We start from the raw sequence: 11,832 nt of genomic DNA on the forward strand, positions 1-11,832 counted from the left end.
GAATTCCTCTCATTCACATTCAGCAAGGCTTGGAAAACAGTCTTTCAAATGATTATTTATGACTACAGACCTTATCTATCTTGGAAAGCTGCCATGTAAATATTCAACAAATTAGGTGTTGTGCAAGGAAAGACTGGGCACAGAGTCTCTGAGATTCACAGATCTTCACACTCCTGAAACAAATCTAATGACCAAATGAATTGTTTCCTTCCCCTTTCACTCCTCTTTTATTTCCTATGAGAGGCCCCAATCACCTTCCACCTGTGACTTTTACTCCCAAGTCTACCCTGATTTCTGAGTTGTTCTGTTCTTCTGCCAGCTCTGTGTATGTGCATACTGGGAACAGGCTTTAACTGTTCATCTGCCTCACTGCTGTCTAGCTCCGTAGGCACCTGATCACTGCCAGACAGCCTCAACCCCATCTGTGCCTCTGATGCAGAACCCTCATCCAAGCCTTCCCCAGCCTCCAGGGCTGGCCCATGCTCCTCCCCAACCTCCTCACTGTCCAACTCTGCTGCCAGCTCTGCTGGCTGCTGGCTGACCACAACAGTATGAATGGTTGTAAGGAAAAGAATTGTATTGGCTTTCCTCCTCCTCCATTCCGGCTAATCAGCATGTGGATCTCCGCAATAGATTTTCAGAATGTTTGAAAGATGTTAGAAAGTTAGTATCCACCTCCTTTTCTAGAAGAATGAAATATTTGGAGGAATATTTTAAAAAATTAGGATAAAATATTTCCCCTAAAAGAGAAATAAAAAAATCTTAAGGGAAACAGAAACTGTTTGATTGGGTAAAGGAGGCACACAAAGTCTTCAGTAACAACAGCTCTTTATTGCAAGTCAAGTAAACATCCAGCTGGGGAATGGTCGGGCAGCATCCCCTTTTAAAGTAAGGTGACCAGACGTCCCGCTTTTGGCGGGACACACCCGCTTTCCAAGGCATTTTCCCGCGTCCCGCCCGCCTTTTTAAAAGGCACGCTTTTTTTGGCGCTCGCAGCTCCCGCCCATCAGCTGCTAGCTTGCTGGGCTGGCTCATCCTTCTGTTCTCTATCCTACCAGATGAGCCAGCCCAGCAAGCTAGCAGCTGATGGGCGGGAGCTGCGAGCGCCAAAAAAAGCGTGCTTTTAGCCTTTTACCTACTACCTACAAATTTAAGCCAGCCCAGCCTGCCGCTCACTGATTGGATTGGTCTGGACTCCAGCCAATCAGTGAGCTGGCTGGGATGGGAAATTTTCAGCACGCTTGCGCGAGTTTCCATTTCCTTTCGACAAAAGACGAAAGAGGTTGCAGCTGCGCTGACTGGTGAGTAATCTAATTCTAATCGAATTTTTCCGCTCGCCGCGGCAGGAGGAGAGGGTGGGGGCAGCTGCAGCCACCCGCGGCAGAGAAGTTCCACGTGGTTCAGGGGCTCCCGCCGCCCGGCAGAAGCCCCTGAACCGCGTGCGGGCGGCTGCCCCCTCCTCCTCCCTGTCCTCCTGCGGCCGCGAGGAGTAGTCCGTTCGTGTAGAAATTGCCCGCCCCGGCTGAGTGATTTGGGATCGCCTGTGGCCATGAGGAGTCCTCGCGGCCGCCGGCGATCCCAATTGAATTCACTCTGTGCGGGCGGCTCGGCTGCCCCCTCCTCCTCCCTCTCCTCCTGCGGCCGCGAGGAGTAGTCCGTTCGTGCAGAAATTGCCCACCCCGGCTGAGTGAATTGGGATCGCCTGCGGCCGCGAGGAATCCATTTGTGCAGGGGTCCTCGCGGCCGCAGGCGATCCCAATTGAATTCACTCAGCCGGGGCGGGCAATTTCTGCACGAACGGACTATTCCTCGTGGCCGCAGGCGATCCCAATTCACTCAGCCGGGGCGGGCAATTCGTGCAGAAATTGCCCGCCCTGGCTGAGTGAATTGGGATCGCCTGCGGCCGCGAGGAATACTCCGTTCGTGCAGGAGTCCTCGCGGCCGCAGGCGATCCCAATTGAATTCACTCTGTGCGGGCGGCTCGGCTGCCCCCTCCTCCTCCCTCTCCTCCTGCGGCCGCGAGGAGTAGTCCGTTCGTGCAGAAATTGCCCGCCCCGGCTGAGTGAATTGGGATCGCCTGCGGCCGCGAGGAGTCCATTTGTGCAGGGGTCCTCGCGGCCGCAGGTGATCCCAATTGAATTCACTCTGTGCGGGCGGCTCGGCTGCCCCCTCCTCCTCCCTCTCCTCCTGCGGCCGCGAGGAGTAGTCCGTTCGTGCAGAAATTGCCCGCCCCGGCTGAGTGAATTGGGATCGCCTGCGGCCGCGAGGACTCCATTTGTGCAGGGGTCCTCGCGGCCGCAGGCGATCCCAATTGAATTCACTCTGTGCGGGCGGCAGGCACTGCGCCCACGAGGAGCTGCCTCTTCGTGAATGGGATCGCCGCCTCCGAGAGCATGGGCGCAGCGGCTGCCACCCGCACAGAACGTCGTGCGGGGGTCCCGCCGCCCGGAAAGTTATGGAAAGTTATCTGCGGGCGGCGTCCGTTCGTGATTGGGATAGATCGCCGGGGCAGCCTCTCGCTTCCGGAACTTCCTCTCTCACTTCCGGGGGTCCCGCCGCCCGGCAGAAGCCCTTGAACCGCCGCGGAATCCGTTCGTGAATCAAAATGGATCCGCGCGGCAGGAGGAGAGGTTGGGGCGCTGCCAGCCACCTGCAGACAATTTCCTCTCGCTTTCGGTGGTCCCGCCGCCTGGCAAAAGCCCCTGAATCGCGTGGAAGTTATCTGCTGGCGGCGTCCATTCGTGATTGGGATCCATCGCCGCCTCCGAGAGGGTATACAGAACACTATTTACCTAAATGTGCATATATATACAGTTTAGTATTTTAGCATTTATTTTTGAAAAAAATCAAACTCCTAAATCATGGTGTATAGCTTATTGCTCCTATCTTGGACATATTTTTTCTGATCAAACATTTGTGTTTACTGGGGTGGTGCATAAAGCTGAAAAGAGTTATTGTTTGTAATTTTTCTACATTATTTTGCTGTTAAAGAAGAGTTTTCTTCTTGGGGATAGATATTGATGGAGATTTCTTGTGCCATTAGGAATTGTTGCAAAGAAAAGATAAAGAATCTTATGGTGTGATATTGGTGAATTTTTTTAAAAAATAGTCTGTGTTGTCTTTCTGTCCCAAATAGTTAAATATAATTTCATTATGAACATCTGCAGGGTTTATGGGATTCCCATAATATGGGAGATTCATGCCTTTGTAGGTCATATTTGCCCATTTGTGGTTTTCTGTCTCATCTGTGAAATTCACAACCTTTTATTTGTTATGTTCTGAATTTTTCTCTTTTTAGAAAGTGATAAGAAATCTACCTGCAATTTAATCTTGACCAGGCATCCTGACTTTTAAGAAGTCACTGACATGCCAGTTTTAAAATTGTTTTTTTTCTTGATAGTTAAGGTCAAAAATTTAAACTTGCTGTCACAACTTTGAGCAGGGTGTGAGATTGTTGATGTCCATTTTACTGTCTTTCAATAACTGTATAATGTTCCAATCAAGCCTCAAATTAAGATGTTACCAACTAGTATGTGAACTACTGGAAAGATTGTGTGCCTATAGAGTTAAGAGTAAGAGTTTCATTTCATGCATCAGAAGGCTGTATAGTGTAGAGAGAAAAATATGTTCAAAACATTACAGTTGTATGTGTTAGCCGCCTGAATCTATATTACTGTCTTTGTTTTAAAAAATTTCTCTCAGGATCCCAAAATGGTATTTGTTTGTATGGGTTATATTTATCAATATGTATTGCATTAAATATTGAAATCTAAGTATTCACTGCTACTGTGGATTCTCACAATTGTTTGATGGGATTTCAACATAGGCTGGCAAATTTGAATTTTGAGTACCCTTGATTGGGTCTGACCCTCTGGACTCCAAGGAGAGATTTTAAGAAACACTGATTTCTTTTGCCAGGTAATATGTAATAGGTTGCCACTGCAAGTGTATTTGAAAAAGATAGCTTACTCTATGGTGTTATTTTTTTTATTTTTATACTGGAATTCTTCATGAAAAAATCCAAAAGGATTTACAAAAGAATAATAAAATATCTCTTCAAGAAAACAATAAAACTAACAGTGTCAGTGAAGATAATATTGAAAAGCAAGGCATAATTCATTTTTAAAAAGCAGTCTAAGAGGGAGGTTGTCCTGAAGCACATGTTACTCTAGAATTGCCTTGGGTGAACAGGCTTGATTTCAGCTGTTCAAACAAACCAATGTGTAGAAAACAGCTACACATTTCCTAATTTATTATTAAATAATTTGTATTCTATCAGGGGCTTTCAGCAGTTTACAGCAACAAAAATGCCAAATAAAATTATATTATTATAAAATCATTGTAACAATTCCACAAAAACAATAAAAAGAAAATCCAGTGATAAAACCATATTAAATCCCAATGGCTCTAGATTCTAGAAGACAGAATAATTTGTACAGCCTTCCTGAATGGACAGCAGGTTAGGGCTCCCTGCTCTGGAGGAGGTTTCCAAAGGATGGGCACCAGCTGAGACCTTCCTCCTGAGAAAGCCCTACCTTTGTCATGAATGGGATTACTAGCAGGGCCTCCCCAGAAGATATTTAAAGCTCTGGTAAGATAGCTTTGAGGGGGGTGGTCTTTAAATATTTGGACTTTAAGCTGATTTTGGAAAATCTGTAAATTTTAAAGCACAAAACTGCTATTGGCTTGTTTCCAGATGAGTCATTTACTGTAAGGAGTATAGGCTCAATGTATTTTAAAATAATATTTTATTTATTGTGCATATGATTTTTTAAATAGTGGTATTCTGTGTTGATTCTTTTTTTAAATTGTCTTAGACTATTTAAAAAAAGATTCTATCCAAAATAAATTGAAACAAGCCATTTTAAAAATTTCTATGCACAATACTTTGAAATGGACTCAGGAGTCATGATTGACACTGAGTGAATTTGCACTTTTAATAATCAGGAAGATACAATGGCATTGAAAAAAGTGACTGATGACCATTTTTCACACTTAGCGACCATTTTCACACTTAGCGACCGTTGTGGCATCCTCATGGTTACGCGATCAAAATGTTGATGTTTGGCAACAGATTCGTATTTCTGATGGTCGCTAAGTGAGGAGTCTCGAGGAGGGGGAAAACATTTAGTGACCAAAGTTACAATGGCATTGAAAAAAGTGACTGATGACCATTTTTCACACTTAGCGACCGTTGCGACCATTTTTCACACTTAGCGACCGTTGCAGCATCCTCATGGTCACGTGATCAAAATTTTGTTTGGCAACAGATTCGTATTTATGCTGGTTTCAGTGTCCTGGGGTGACCTTTTGACAAAAAATTTTTTTTTTAATCAAGCGCCCCCCGCGCCCCCCCGGTCAAGGGTGTCCCTCTTTTCCAATCTGAAAATCTGGTCACCTTATTTTAAAGGGATCTGTCAGACCTCTTGACCAATGGGATTCAACCTCTGTTCCCGTCGGAACAGAGGATCTTGGTGGAAACATCTGTCAGCAGTGGGGGGGGGGGGATATCTAACAGAAACACAGCGTCCCAGTTCCCTGCCTCCAGCAGATATTTTGTGCCCATTCAGAAAGTCTGGGCCAGTCTATCTACAAAACAAAAGACCTTCAGCTCTAGTGTGAAAAGATTAAGACATGACCCTCCAGGACATAATAGGATTAATCCGCTAAGACACAGTGCTCAGTACATTGTACAATCTCCTAAGGACATTGCATCGCCTTCCAAACATCAACCAAACTTAGCTCAGACAAACATAATCCCCACATGGTTCCATGGGAGTCTGACAACAGCCAATAGAATACATGTTCTTGCATAGGAACAGGAAGTTCAATTGCAAATCCCAAGAGAAGATATAACTGTCCACTTTCAACTCCATGTGGTCAGCTGTCCAGAGCCACAAACCCAAAAGTGGTTCTGCTTTATCATTAAACCATCTTTCCAAACAGCCGCCATGTTTCCAATGTCTTTCTCCTGACTTGGAACTAAAGCAGATTGATATTTCTTCCAACAGATGGGTGAGAAAAATTTGGCTCTACCCCAATATAATATCACTACAGCATTGAACATCACCTTTAGCCTTCTAGAAACTCCTGATATAAAATGTTTATTATTTTCTTTTCCCTTATTTTATTGCAGGCAAATTCTGAAAGTTTTTGAAACAGAATTTTACTCTTAATTCCAGTGAGGTTTATATTACCAAGCTTGGCAAATATTCTGTGCACTTCAACTGTAAGACTAATCTCGGTGCATATTGGTAATTTGAACAGTTATTTTGGCCTGTAGATTGCAGATTGTATTTCCAACTATGGGTTGTGCAGTTTAGGCTAGAATTGCAAGGCTCATTTCATTTTTTTTATTTTAGATTTCTAGTGGATGGAATAGTTTTTATGTAAAATGAATATCCCAGCAACACCATTTCTTTGGCTGCTGAGAAAATCTTTGATACAACTCTCAGTAGGGGCAATTCCCACTGGAAATCAGATTGGCTCCCTACATCACTGGCTTTCTGTAAGCTTTTAAAACTCAATTGTTTTGGAGAATCTTTGGAGGATGAAACAAAATGTAGCCATCTTCGTCGCTGCTGTTTTATTTTAGTCTAATTTTATATTCTGGATAACTTGTATTTTTATTCTACATTTTTTCCATATAGCTAGTGTTTGTGAATATAAAAATTTAATAACTAAATACAATATCTTGATGATTTTTGAAATGGGTTTACATCATTATGTCTTTTCTTAAAGTTTTAATATTTTTTTCATATACCTTCTGTTTAACCCATAGATCCAGGGTGAATTACAAATCATGTGTTTTCGCTTTTAATTTACATCACATAATATGTCAGGCATGCTGTCTTCTTTTCTCCTTAATTGTGAGTTAGAACTTTTTGTTTATGCCATTACAAATTCTGAAAAAGTTAAAGGTATCTCAGTATGTGAACCACAGCTATATGCAAAGGATGACAACCATTTAAATAAACCAGAAATTTTCATTTCATTTTGCTAATGCAAGAGTTGGAATTGTCTCTGGTTATTCTGGGCCTGAGACCTAAAAATAATTCTGACCCTTCTAAGAATTTGAGTTTAGGTTATTTCTTATTATTTTGTTTCTCTTGTAATTAAAAATTTCTGGAAAACTTTCTGAAGTAGCAAATTTTAATTTATCCCCTACTTTAATGCACATTAAAGAAAAAGTAGGCAAATGGACTAAAATAATTCCTTTGAGCTTTTGGGATAAAATTACTGGGATAAGAATTTTACTCCAAGGCTGATTTCTATTTTAAGTAATCTTTGTATTCCTTCATATTACTTCAAGCTAATTTATAGACTATTAAATAAACGTCTTTGTCAGGAACATCCTTTGAGATTTCCATTGTTTAACATACAATTACATGTTGAGAACAATGGTTTTTTCAGACTTTGAAGCTTATCATTGGACATTTACTATATTTTAGGGTTGCTATTTTTTCTATTTAATAATTAAAACTCCTCCTCCCAAATAATCCCATATCACCCTACATCTATGCAAATAATTGATCTAATTCCATCACCCCCTTTTTCCAATGGATCAGTGTGATTCCCCCCTCCCTATTTATGTCAACTCACAATTCACTGTCCTACAAGAAGTTGGCCATTGTGACAGTGTTATGCTTTTGCAATGATTTTGGGCAGTGCCAAGTCAAAAACAAATGTGATAAAAGATAAAATAACAGAGGGCAGATATGCAGCACATTAACACAAATCCAGTCCCAAGCATATATTCCACCTGATCCATGGCTGGAGAAAAAGTCATTTTTCAGGACCCCTTTAAGTGACAGCAGGTTTGAGGAGACTTGAACCTAGGAGTAGGATGGGAATATTATTGCAAAGGGCAAGCAAGCACTGTGACAGAGAAGATTCACCTTCTGGGTCCAGATAATATTTCTTTCAGATGGGACTTGAAATGTGTCAAGACTTACTAGACAGGCAGAGACAATGAGAGACAGGCGATCCCTCAGAAAGGCAGACTTTATGCTACAAAGGGCTTAAAGGTGATATTGCAAAAACTTACCAGTAACTAGTGCAGCTGATGCAGGAGACATGCTACAGGAGCATACTAATATGCTGTCATAATGTTCACAGTCTGCATTCTGGACCAATTGTAGCTTTCAGGTGGTCTTCAAGGACTGCCCCATGTACAGTATAGTACATTGCAATAGTGCAAATAAGAGATTGAGAAATAGCAATAGCAGTTAGACTTATATACCACTTCATAGGGCTTTCAGCCCTCTCTAAGCAGTTTACAGAGTCAGCATATCACCCCCACAGTCTGGGTCCTCATTTCACCCACCTCGGAAGGATGGAAGGCTGAGTTAACCTTGAGCTGGTGAGATTAGAACCGCTGAACTGCAGATAACAGTCAGCTGAAGTGGCCTGCTGTACTGCACCCTAACCACTGCGCCACCTCGGCTCTTGACCTGAAATGCACTGTTGATCCATGGAAAATTCACTTGGCATACCAGATGATCCCAACTTTCTTGAGTCCAGAAAGATCACCAAATTGCACACTAGTTCTGCTAGGGACATAAATAGGGGTGACCCTATTCTGAACTAAAGATAGAAAAACGATATTACTGGAAGAACCAGGAATATAAAACCATTAATTCTTATAAAAGTTGAGTTTAAACTTCCTCCTTCCCATCTAGATCTCAACAACCTCAGACACTGAGACTAGATCTCAACAGTATCATTTGGTCGACCTGGATTCAAGATATACAATTGTTATTATGATTGTATTGGTGAGCCATATCCCATGTTGATAGATGGCATAATCTAGCAATACCGGGAATGCCAAACCTCTTACCTCTGAAGCCAAATATAGCCCTGCTATCAATCCTAAAATAATGTTTCTAGGCACCAAGGTTCTGCTGTTGCCAAGAGCTACTTCTAAGCAACAAAGCATCGTCATACTGTAAAATGCTGCCAAGTAACCAAATGCCTCTGCTGCTGTCAAGTTGCTCACCATTGCTGCCAAATGCTTCACTTCTGCCACACTGAACAGCCAGCCACCAGTATGCCTTCAGCTGAATGCTGATTGGCATAATATCCCTGCATTCTTTCAGGCAGGCCCAACATAATTGATAGCAATCTGTGGAAAGAGTCTCTCTTGTTTCAAGACAAGAATAGGGATCAAAGACTTGGATCATTTCAGTTCCCCCTGTAAAACCAGTCTGGAGGAACACCAGCTACCACCACAGATGGCCTACAGACAGAAACACCTGTTAACCATTTTTACTTCAAAACCCAATCAAATGACATCCCTCTACTGCAGAACATCTGTTCTTGTTGCCATTTCGAAAAAATAATGTTGCCTCACATTTAATCCCAGTTCCCCACTAAAGCATGATACAGACTCAAAGCTTTCATTGGTATACTGACTGCCATTCAATATTCCACTAAAACATCATTCCCTACTGTATTCACTCTCAGCAAATAATTGCTCCAGTCGCCATCTTGGAGGAGAGAGAAAACTTTGAATAGAGATTGCTAAACAGGTACAGAATTTTTTTAAAAGACAATTCTTAACTTTCAACAGTTCCATTCTGCCTTTTTATCTTTTCCACAAGGAAGCGTATAAATTGAAACTACATTTTAAACATTAATTTTTTAACTTTTATCTATGCATACTAACATCTATATAGGTCACCTCATGTTATTTATTTAGCTTTTTAGCAGTGATGAAATTCAATTTTTTTTTACTATCAGTTCTGTGGGTATGGCTTGGTGGGTGTGGCAGGGAAAGGATACTGCAAAATCTCCATTCCCATCCCACTCTGGGGCCAGTCACAGATGGTATTTGCTGGTTCTCTGAACTACTCAAAATTTCCCTAACCATTCTCCAGAACCAGTCAAAACCTGTTGAATTTCACCCTGGCTTTTTAGGCCATAAAGGTTGAATTTTGAATGCAAGATAAGAACAATTGAAGTGTTTATGATATCTAAGGAAGTGGTGTTGCCAAAGACTGAGAAGAAATATGAGAGTGTAATGTAGCAAAGGAAGGGAACATCCTTTTCTTCTCCCACTTTTCATGAACATTCCTTTCCAGGCACATAACACTCCTTGTTCCTCAATGTAACTGCACGTCTAACAATATCAACTGAGACTATCAGATTTTCCCCATAGCAACAAAGCCTTGGTTCAAGTGAGATACACTCTCATATTTCAATTGGAAAACATCCCACATTATTCTGAAAAACATATGATGCTTTCCTCAGTGTTGAAGTTGGACCTTGCGGGTCAAGTGGGCTTGTTGTTAACATACCTTCCTCCCAACAGCGTTGCAACAGCCCTCCCCTCACTCCTCGAGTCAGTAGCCGAGCTGGTGGTTGAGTTCCCCAGGCTTATGGTGCTGGGGGATTTCAACCTGCCTTCGCTCGGTGAACGTTCTGACCGGGTGCAGGAGTTCATGCCTTCCATGACGGCCATGGACTTGACCCAAGTAATACGGGGTTCAACTCACTCAGCAGGTCACACACTCGACCTCGTATTCCTCTTGGAGCAGTGGAGACGTGATCTAGATGTGAGGGGTATTAAGATCTTGCCCTTGTCATGGTCTGATCACTTCCTACTGAGGCTTGACTTTCGGAAACCAATCCCCCACTGTAGGGAGGAGGAACCAATTAGGTGGTTCCACCCCAGGCACCTGATGGAGCCTATGGGATTTCAGACTGCGCTTGGAGAAATACTTGACGCCCTCGTCCACAGTCCGGTGGAGTCCTTAGTCGCTGCTTGGAATACAGCGGCGGTGGGAGCTCTAAACCAGATTGTGCCTTTGTGGCCTCTCCGAGGTAACGGATCCAGGAGGGCTCCTTGGTTCACTGAGGAACTCAGGGAGATGAAGCGCCAAAAGAGACGCCTAGAGCACTGCTGGAGGGCCAGTAACTCTGAGTCAGACTGAGCACTGATGAGAGCCCATATCAGAGCCTATCTCATGGCAATACGGGCAGTGAAATGTGCACATTTTGATGCTCTTATTGCGTCCGCTGAATTGCGCCCAGCCGCCTTGTTTAGAATAACCCGCTCCCTCTTGAAAGGGAGGGATGCGGATGACCCTTTACAAGGTAGAGCTGAGGAATTTGTTCAGTTTCTAACAGACAAAGTCGCTCGGATTCGGACAGATCTGGACTCCAATTGCATGGTATCAGCCAAGGTACCGGGGGAAGGTCTTGAGCGGAGCTTATGGAGTGAGTTTCAACTTGTCGCTCCTGATGAAGTGGACAAGGCCATGGGAGCGGTGAGTGCCTCCACTTGTATACTGGACCCGTGCCCCTCCTGGCTGGTCTCAACCAGCAGGGAGGTGACACGTGGCTGGATCCAGACGATAATTAACACCTCTCTCCGGGAGGGATCCTTTCCACTCCTCTTAAAGGATGCGGTGGTGAGACCCCTCCTGAAGAAACCTTCGCTGGATCCAGCCATCTTGAGTAACTATTGTCCAGTCTCCAACCTCCCCTTCGTAGGGAAGGTTGTTGAGAAAGTGGTGGCCTTTCAACTCCAGCGGTCCTTGGATGAAACCGATTATCTGGACTCCTTTCAGTCTGGATTCAGGCCTGGCTGCAGCACAGAAACTGCTTTGGTCGCGCTGATCGATGATCTCTGGAGAGCCAGGGATAGGGGTCACTCCTCTATCTTAGTGCTCCTTGACCTCTCAGTGGCCTTCGATACCATCGACCATGGTATCCTTCTGCAACAGTTGCGGGAGGTGGGAGTGGGAGGCACCGTTCTTCGGTGGTTCTCCTCCTACCTCTCGGACAGGTCGCAGTCGGTGTTGGTTGGAGAGCAGAGGTCGACCCCTA

This window comes from Thamnophis elegans, chromosome 8 (genome assembly GCF_009769535.1).
Source record: "Thamnophis elegans isolate rThaEle1 chromosome 8, rThaEle1.pri, whole genome shotgun sequence".
Classification (NCBI taxonomy): domain Eukaryota; kingdom Metazoa; phylum Chordata; class Lepidosauria; order Squamata; family Colubridae; genus Thamnophis; species Thamnophis elegans.